Below are 10,285 nucleotides of genomic sequence, written 5' to 3' on the forward strand. Positions count from 1 at the left end.
TCCTGGCCTAAGCCTTAATTGATCAAAACCAATACAATTATTAAATACTGATAGATTAATTCCAGTAATATTTTATTTAAGAATTTCATATTTATACCCAAAAGTGATATGGGTCTATATTTGCCAAGGATGAGGAAATTGCAAAAATCAAGAAGGCTGTGGTTGACAAACGACTTTCTCCTGGATGTAAATGAGGATAACATTGAAGAGCTCCTAGAGGTGGCTCTGAGGAATTGGCTGATGAGGAGTCATGGGAACTGGACCAGAAACACAGAGCTGAAAAAGAAACAAGAGAAAGGAAGCTGCAGAATAACAAAAAGAAGGATTCCCCAAGAAAATTAGCAATGAAACGTGCAGCAGAAGCTTTTGTAGACCTCAATAAGCTTCTTTAAAAAGTTTAAAAACATGGACCCCCAACACTGAAAGGTTTTTGGTAATCAGAACGTGCATGGCGCATTATCTATTACAAGCAAATCTATGATGAAAAATAAAAAAAGCAAACCACCATGGACATATTTCTGAAAAGGGTGACACTTCTTCAAGAAGAGCTTCAGGCAGGACCTTCGGGAGGTGTTCCAAAAGGCATTGTTATCATAGGAGGTGACATACGTAAGAGCTCCATGTATGTCATTGCCCCTGAAGTCCTTCCGGTGGAACAAAATGCGAAAGTGGAGGACAGTGATATTGATGGTCCTGATCTGTGTAAACCTAGGTGAATGTGCATGTGTGTGTCTTGGTTTTTAAAAAAAAGTTTAAAAAGTAATTTTTTAATTAAAAAAGAAAAAACAATAAGGATATAAAAAAATCATATATCTGTACAATGCATGTTTTAAGCTGTGTTAGTACAAAAGAGTTGAAAAGTTTTAAAAAATTAAAAAACTTATAAAGTATAAAAGTTACAGTAAGCTAAGATTAATTTATTCTTGAAGAAAAATATATATTTTTATAAGTTTAGTGTAGTCCAAGTGTACTATGTTTATAAAATCTACAGTTATGAACTGTCATATCCTAGGCCTTCACACTCACTCACCACTCATTCACTGACACACCCAGAGCAATTTCCAGTCTTGCAAGCTCTGTTCATGGTACGTACAAGTATACAGGTACAGCATCTTTTATCTTTTATACCGAATTTTTACTATATCTTTTCTATGTTTAGATATATTTAGATACACAAATATTTACCATTATGTTGCAATTGCCTATAATATTCAGTACAGTAAAATGTTGCACAGGTTTGTAGCCTGGGAAAAATAGGCTACATATACTATAGAGACTAGGTGTATAGCCGGCTATACCATCTAGGTTTGTGTAAGTGCCCTCTATATCAGTCACACAATGGTGAAATTGCCTAATAATGCCTTTCTCAGAACGTATCCCCATCATTAAGTGATATGTGACTGTATTGGAAGATGGCATCTAGGACTATCAAAGCTAGAAAGAAGTCAAGACTTGGCTTCAAAACTTCAAAACACAGCCGACTCTCTAGTTAGGAATAAATGCAGTTGGTGACCTGAAGTTGAAACCATTCTGAAAATCCTACAGCCCTTAAGAGTGATGTTAAATCCACTCTGCCTGTGCACTGTAAATTTAACAACAAAAACTGGATGATAGCACATCCATTTACAAAATGGTTTACTGACTATTTTAAGGTTACTTTTGAGACCTGCTCAGAAAAAAAAAGATTTCTTTCAAAATATCACTGCCCATTGACAATGCATCTGGTCACCCGAGCACTCTGATGAAAATGGACAATGAGATTAATGCAGTATTCATGCCGGCCAACACAACACCCATTCTGCAGCCCGTGGATCAAGAAGTAATTTCGACTTTCAAGTCTTTTTATTTAGGAAATACATTTTATAAGGCTTTTAGCTGCCCTAGATAGTGATTCCTCTGATGGATCTGGAAAAGTAAATTGAAAACCTTCTGGAAAGGATTCACCATTCTAGGTGGCATTCAGAACATTTGTGTTTCATGGGAATAAGTCAAAATATCAACATTAACAGGAGTTTGAAAGAAATGGATTCCAACTCTCATAGATGACTTTGACTTCAGTGGAGGAAGTAACTACAGGTGTGGTGGAAACAGCAAGAGAACTAGAATTAGCAGTGAAGCCTAAAGATATGACTAGACTGCTATAAGCTCATGATAAAACTCTAATGAATAAGGAGTTACTTTCTATGGATAAGCAAAGAAAGTGGCTTATTGAAATGGAAACTACTCCTGGAAAAGATGCTGTGAAGATTATTGAAATGACAACAAAGAATTTAGAATATTGCTTAAACTTAGTTGATAAATCAGAGGCAAGTTTTGAGAGGACTGACTCCAATTTTAAAGTTCTACTATAGATGAAATACTACCAAATGGCATCACATGCTACAGAGAAATCGTTCATGAAAGTGAGTCAATCTATGTGGCAAATTTCATTATTGTCTTATTTTTCAAAATTGCCACAGCCACCCAACCTTCAATAACTACCACCCCAATCAGTCAACAGCCATCAACATCAAGGCAAGACTCTCCACCAGCAAAAAGATTCTGACTTGCTAAAGGCTCAGATGATGATGGTTAGCATTTTTTAGCAATAAAGTACTTTTAAATTAAGGTATGTACATTGTTTCTTAGACACAAAGCTATTTCACACTTAACATGATATAGGGTAAACAAAACTTTTATGTGCACTGGAAAACAAAAACTTGTGTGACTTGCTTTTTCGCAATATTTGTTTTATTGTGGTCTAAAACAAACACAATAACTCCAAGGTATGCCTATCTAAACGTAAGACTCTCGGGTGCAGGGCAAAAGACGGTGCATTGCTCACAATAAGAGCAGTAGCCAGAGTATCAGCATTTACACTGATTCCCCAAGCTCCAGTTCCCATAAGGTGACACAAAGGGAACCAGGTGACACCTGTATGTACTGTGGGATCCCTCAGTTTAGAGAACATTAATCTTTAATAGTGGACACTGAGAATGTCTGCTCTTTGCTTTGGAGCAAAGCATTATCTTTATTATATTACCAGCTTCCATGAAACTATGGCCAACTAACTTGTTAGCTTGCAAGTCAGGTGAAATCTCCTTCTTTGCTCTAAGTGGCAACAGTTGCTCTGTTTTTCAGGGCTGTTTACTCTATGACATCCTTGGTAAGGTAGTTCAGAACAAAGTGCCTTTGTTCACAATGTGTCCAGAATCAGGAGAGGATCATGGAGAACTGGCCCCAGCCCTGCTCTCTGAAAACTGTGACTTGGAAATACGACAGTTTTCCATGTGCCCAGAAACATTTTTCAAACTATTTACCTTTTATGGGTGAAAAGTGCTTTAAGAAAAAGACAGCTCAAGAAAATGATCACTGAAGTTTTGGTGTCAGTTTGTTCGTGTGTTCGTTCATGGCATTTTCAAAGGAAAAAAGGAAAAGTTTTACATATCAGTCTTCCTGTTATCTATTACTACCTATCAGAAATTGTGACTTCAAACGATAATTTACTATTATTGCTCATGATTGTTGATTCAACTGAGCTGTTGTTGCTCAGCCTTTTTGTCATGTGCTTGCTGCCACATGGTGGCAAGGGCTGAGTTTTCTGGAAGCTTCTGACATAGGATGGCTGGAACAGCCCAGGCCTGGTCAGCTCTCTCTCTCTCTATGCACACAGCCTCTTAACTAGCTGCCCTTCCTCACAGCATGGTAATAGCACAGTCAAGCTCCTGCGTGGTGGCTGGCTTATTCCATAGTGAGGGTCCATAAGACGAAGGCCAAAACTTCAAGTTTTTCTAGAATCTTGCTCGAGTCCCACTGCATCCCTTTTATCTCCTTCAATGAGTGACAGAGGGCAGTCCCGATTCTTGTTGGGAGGGGACCCACACTGCATATAAAGAACAGGATTGTGGCTCATTGTGGACCTTTACTTTTGAATCTGCCACTGTTGACCTGGAATCAGAAGCTCCGTGCCTGAGTTCTCATTTTTGATTCTTGATGACTATGTAATCTTAAACAAGTCATTTGTCTTCTTGAAGCCTGTTTCCCCATCTTTAACATAGAAATAATATTACCTCACACATAAGTAGACAGTGAGGAATGCTTAAGATGACGTGAAAACACTTTGAAAACCTAGTGAAAATATACATGTTAATATCATAGCTTTATACAGACCAAATTCTTCCCTCGACTTGCATATTTTTGAAATTGTAACTTGGGTTTATAAAATGGAGCATGCCTTTCTACTCAACTCACCCAAATGTAGTTCAGAAAGTGTAAGTAAACCTGGAGCTTGGTTATGTCTCACAGAGCCTCCATTCTTTCTAGCCTTGAATACAAACAAGATACACAACACCTCAGTCAACAGGTGACATTGAGTCTCTGTGTATCACTGGAGCGGGCAGTGAAATGCAGGAGGAGGCGGCCAGCTCCAAAGTTATACTATTAAATTTCATTCTGTCCAAGGAGAGTCATCTCTTGTTTCAACAGCAAGTGCTTGTCTCAGAAACTATAAAAACCCAAAGCATTTTAAAATAAGCTATCACATAAAATGCCATCAATTATTGCAGCCAAATATTCTATCATTCACTTACGTTAAGAACAACAGTCTGCCTGAGAGAGAAAAATACAAACTCAAAACCTTGTTTCTGATTTATTTGTTTTTCTTTCCTTGCCCAACTTCAGGAGAAGCTAGAAGACAGCTTTATTTAATTACATAATACCAGTTTTTACTTTTGTATATTTAAAACATCTTGGAGCTGCCCAGGATGGGAAAAAAGAATCTATTTTAGAAACAAGAGTGAGATAACCATTCTTATGTGCCATACAGATGGATGTGTCAAAATAGTAAGAAAATTGTACGTAAAACAAAATACAGAGAAACAAATATATTTTCACCTTGATTTCCATTATAATTTCAGATTTGAATACTCACAGGAAATTGATCTAAAACACAGTAGAAATCACCTCTTAGAATCTTTCCATCTATTCCAAGGAATACCCTGCTTTATTGGCAGGCATTCTATGTGCATGCAATTCCCTTTAGTCAGTTTCTACTAGAATAGCTAGTCAAATAAATAATCGGTCCACCCGATCTTGACACACTCACTAAATGTAACATGTATTACAGTGTACCACTCACTGAATTGCCATTTGTTTAGAAGGTTTAAACACTCTATCCGTCTTATGTGTAGTACACAGTAGCCACACTGTTGTTCCAGATCGCAACAGAATTTAGAAGCCCAGCCAGCCACATGAAGGCTACTTTGGATTGAATATGGGCTAAACCACTCCATTGCTTCACATGGTTATCAAAAGATCAGTGTCGAGTGAAAGAGTCTCATTATCTGTTTAGACGGACTTCCTATTAATGCCTTCTTTAGTAGCACCCATTAATATAGGTGTTAATTATAATAGCCTTTCTAAGACGAGAAGAGAGAAGAGGGAAGCATACCCACAAAATCATTTCTATAATTTTTTGACGTTTTTACTTATCTCCAACCAGCAAAAAAAGCCTGGTTTCCTTACAATTTATGCATAGATAGAAGATGATGATGATGATGATGATGATGATGATGATGATAATGATGATTATGATGAAGGTAGATAGATAGATAGATAGATAGATAGATAGATAGATAGAAGGATGATGATGATGATGATGATGATGATGATGATGATAATGATGATTATGATGAAGGTAGATAGATAGATAGATAGATAGATAGATAGATAGATAGATGCAATTCTGTCTACTATTTTTAACTGAACAAAACAGAAACTGTTCTAAGTAAATATGTACAGATTCAGGTTGACTTATTATCAATAAGAAAGGAATTTCCAGGTTGATAGAGTTTAGTTCCAGTGACCTTGCCATTTGCCCATCCACTTATCTACTCATTAGACATTTCTTGTGACAGAAACTGAAGAATGGACCCAGAGATGAAAGGTATAGTCCTTGTTTTCAAGTAGCTCATGATCTAGAAGAGGAGAAAGACACGCAAGCATAAAATGTTTATATGATGCAATAAAAGTCATAATAGGGTCACAGTAATGTGGGGGTTCTAGAAAAAAGGGCTTAAGCCTATGGCAAAGGTGGGGTGGGCACGTAGAGATCAAGGATCAGAAGAGAAGGGAGGCCATTGGGTTGACAAAGGTGACAAGACTCCCAGTCTGAAGAGAACAGGCTAACAGCATGGCGACAACCCAGAGTTAGGAAACAGTCTGAAATCTTTGGAAGAGCTGCTCAGAAAGCCATGGACAAGGGGGCAGAGCAGAATAATGACAAGATAAAAGATAGGAGTGATAAGCCATGCCTAGCACAGGAGATATCATGTGGCCCAAACTAAGAGTAGGAACCCATCCATTGAAAAATTTCATTGAAATCCACAAATATAATTTGCACATCTATTTGTATAAATAAGCTTTGTTATTTTTTTTAAATAGCACTTTTTAGGGACCAAAATTGCATCATAATTCTGTCTATCAAGCTCATAGGTCTGCTTGTTGGAGGTGAGATAAAAAAAAGCATGAGAGGGTCAATGTTGATGAGCATCTTGGCTGGTGGAGGTGGCAGGGAGCTTGAATTACATGTACTACTGAGGAAGTCATCAACTTTCTAGAGAAAAACGTGGAAAATGATTGCCTTTTGTGGAGTGACTTTCTCTTCAATTTAGGATAACAAAACACTTGATAATATGTTGAAACAATGTTTCAAGATTTGCAACTGCCTATGTATCACAAAGTCCCTCAGAAAATATGATACATCAAAGCCATTCATGTGTTGCAGATGGCACTAATTCCATCAGAAAATTGTACAGAGCATGAAAGTCACTAATATGAAGTGAAAAATCCGAGTCTTCAATTATATTAGAAGCACTAGTCCATTTTATTAATCTTTTACACAGCTCCTTTCTATCAAATCAGATTAGCAAATTTGGTTTAAACTAATGTGCTATAAAAATCTTATCATTTTTATTAAGTATGAGAAAATTGTGGTTTTACTTATATTGAATGTTTGGTCTCATTCATTCCTCTATGTCAGATTAGTGATAAAGGAGAACTTTGCTATCCTTTATTTCTTGTTTCCTAATAATAAAGACATGAATCTTATCACTTGGGTGAGAGCAAGTTTGGATTAAGATGCAAAGGCATGATGGCAGGCCCCTGACATGAAAACTATACATTTAAATTTAGAAACTAGGTTATTCACATTCAATTTTATTTGCTCTCCAGTTTCCTTAGATCTGCCTACCAACTTATCAGTGCTTCTCACCTTCAGTAGGATGTGCTTCAACTTGAACATGGTGGTTCAGCCCCAGGACAACCCCTAAGAAGTATTACCTCCACTGAATTACAATACAAAAAGTTTTTGCAATGCTCACTAATTGGAACACCTGAGTAAAAAGTTCTTAGCTAAGGTTTCTTCCTTCCCCATCTTCACTCTCAGCCAGTGCTTCCTACTTCTCTGAAGAAATCAAGGCACCATTGATCGCGCTCTATTCCTTGATGCTCCTGCTTCCTCTGCCTTTTGGGGATACCACATTCTCTAGGGTTTCCTCTTCCCTTCATGGTGAGTCTTTTTCAGTCACCATTGCCTCTTCATCTCTTCTTCCAGGAGTCTTACGGTGAACGGCTCTAGGTACAGTCCTTTCTCTTTTCTCCCTCTAGACTCATTCTCTCAGTGACCTCACCTGGACTTGCCCACCTGCAGGCTTCCTCATCACCATCAATATCAACTCTAATCTCCCAGTTGCTCAAGTCGTAGTCATCCTTGGCTCTCTTTCTCTCACACTCACATATACCCCATTAAGAATTCTGCTGGCTTTGCCTTCAAAACGTATCAAGAACCTGACTTTTTGTCACTTCCATGGCTACCGTGTAGTCAGAGTCATCACACTGTTTCTCAGATTACTGCACTAGCCTCCTAAGTAGTATGAGTCACCATACTCATGCCCAGATTACTGCATTAGCCTTCCATCTACACACTGTGCTTCTGCACTCTAATGTCTAAAAGTTCCACAGCCACCAGAGGCGGAAACCAACCATCTTCTCAAAGCCCTTCAATGGCTCACCTTTCAACTCATGGTAAAACCAAAGTTCTTACAGTGGCTACCAAAGCCCTCCCCAGTCTGCCTGCCCAGCCCCCTGGCAAGTATCTCTCTAATCTTGGCTATTGCTTTCTCTTATACTCATCCTGCTCCTGCAGCCCAGCCTTTCTGCTCTGCTCCAAAGCGGCCCCATATCCTAAGACTTTTGCTCTCGTGGTTCTCTCTGCTTGGAGTGATCCTTCCCCCCTCCCCAGGTACTCACATGGTCAACTTCCATATCTGCAAGTCTTGACTCATAGGTCATTTTCTCAATGAGCCTGGTGCAACCATTTGATTTAATACTTCATCCTGCCTGTCTGCTTCCCTTACCCAGGTCACCCAACATGATTCTTGATTCCTCTTTTCCCGCTTTGCTTTTTCTTTTTCACCATAGCACTCCTATCTTCCTCCGACATAGTTTATAACTAAATTATCTGATATATTTACTGTTCATTTTCTGTTGCCCACAGCTAAAATGTAAGCCCCACATTAGGCTGACATACCCTATTCACCTAGAACAATGACTGATATGTAGTAGAAGTCAATAAATATTGGATAAATCAATGAATACATGAAATATTTTGCCATTCATAAAAATTGTGAATATGATGTTTTTATTCTGTATTTTTCTAATGCTTAAGTAAAAGAAACTGATTTGAAAAATTTTGAAAATGAGTCCTATGTTAGTGTATGAAGCTAGAAATAAAAATCATTAATAAGTCTACCAATCCATTTAAAAAGTTAACTTTTTGCATATTTTTCTATAATTAAAGATTAGATTATGTTTTAGGCACTGTGGTGCAGATTGCTTTTTCATTACATGTATATCAAAGCCATGTCTATGACATTAGGAATGTATCAAGATTTGTGGCAGTATTTTAGCCAACAAGGTTTATCACAGACCAGATTGTTGCTAAACGGACATACCAAAAACATATTTTTAAATGGTTGCATAATATCCCATTATGCAAGCTACCATGTTGTGCTTAATTGTGGTCATTTATATTGTTTCCAAGTATTTTATATTATTTACTACTACAATAAACATTTTTGTGCTGCTGTCCTTGTTAACATATCCAATTTTCCCTGAGACTAATTCACAAAGGAGGAAGAGGTCCCAGGGAAACAATGGCATAGATATTTTAAAGAATTTTATCTATATTGCTAATTGGCCTTTCAGAAAGAGGTTGCCAATATATGCTGCCACCAGCAGCCTATCTGAACCAAAAAGAAACCATTATAAGATTATCAAAAAATTATTTAATTTTACTAATTTTATATAGTTAAAGCTGTAAGTTCATGATTATAGCAAAACTAAACATTTCTTTACATTATTAACTATTTGTACTTCTATTTTGTGAGTTATCTTTCATATCCATAGCCAATTATCTGCGGAAGTCTTTATTTATCTTACCAATTTGAATGGGTTCTTCATATATCAGAGGTGTTAAATTTTTATCCTTTCTGTTAGTTACAAATGTTTTCCAATGTCTTGTCTTTTCTTGATTTTTTTGCCATACAATCTTTTCCATCTTTATGTGGTTACATTTATTAATATTTTCATTTATGATCTTTCTTGTTAAGTTCTTACCCAATCAAAGATCAGATAGATGTTGATAATCATTTTTTTTTCCAATTTTTGTGGCTTTTTTCTGTTTAACTCTAATTCCGCTAGACTTTATTTGAGTTATGATATGAGTTGAGACTGCAGTGTCATTTTCTCCAAAAAAAATCTAATTGTCCCAGCATCTTTTATTCACCTTCCTTTTCCCATTGCTTTATTTTTTTTTTTAATTTTTTTAAATTTTTTGTTTTATTTTTTTTTTAGGCGAGGCAACCCTTGGTTGACCTCATAGATTGCAAGGACCTTGTCAGCTTACAATCCCTTATATTTTATGCCTACAGCACCTGGTCTTCCTAGGTGGTCTCCCATCCAAGTACTAACCAGGCCTGACCCTGATTAGCTTCCGAGATCAGACAGGATCAGGCTTGTTCAGGGTGGCATGGTCGTAGATTCCCATTGCTTTAGAATGCCTTCTTTGTCGTCTATCAAATTCTTAACATGGAATGTCATTTTGCCATCCTATACTTGTTACTCAAGATTTGTTAACATTTTAAACTGATTTTATTGTAGCATTTATTATTCTGTATTGTAATCATTTACTTATTCCTCTCTCCCTCCCCTTCTAGGTTATGAGCTTTCTGATTTTTTCCCCCTGGAT

At 37.1% G+C, this 10,285-nt stretch overlaps 1 pseudogene; it reads right to left on the minus strand.

Moving 5' to 3' along the window:
- Positions 1–9,959: 9,959 nt before the first annotated feature.
- Positions 9,960–10,078, minus strand: LOC112470098 (annotated as a pseudogene).
- Positions 10,079–10,285: the final 207 nt, after the last annotated feature.

The sequence above is a fragment of the Pteropus alecto genome, unplaced genomic scaffold, assembly GCF_000325575.1.
Source record: "Pteropus alecto unplaced genomic scaffold, ASM32557v1 scaffold288, whole genome shotgun sequence".
NCBI lineage: Eukaryota > Metazoa > Chordata > Mammalia > Chiroptera > Pteropodidae > Pteropus > Pteropus alecto.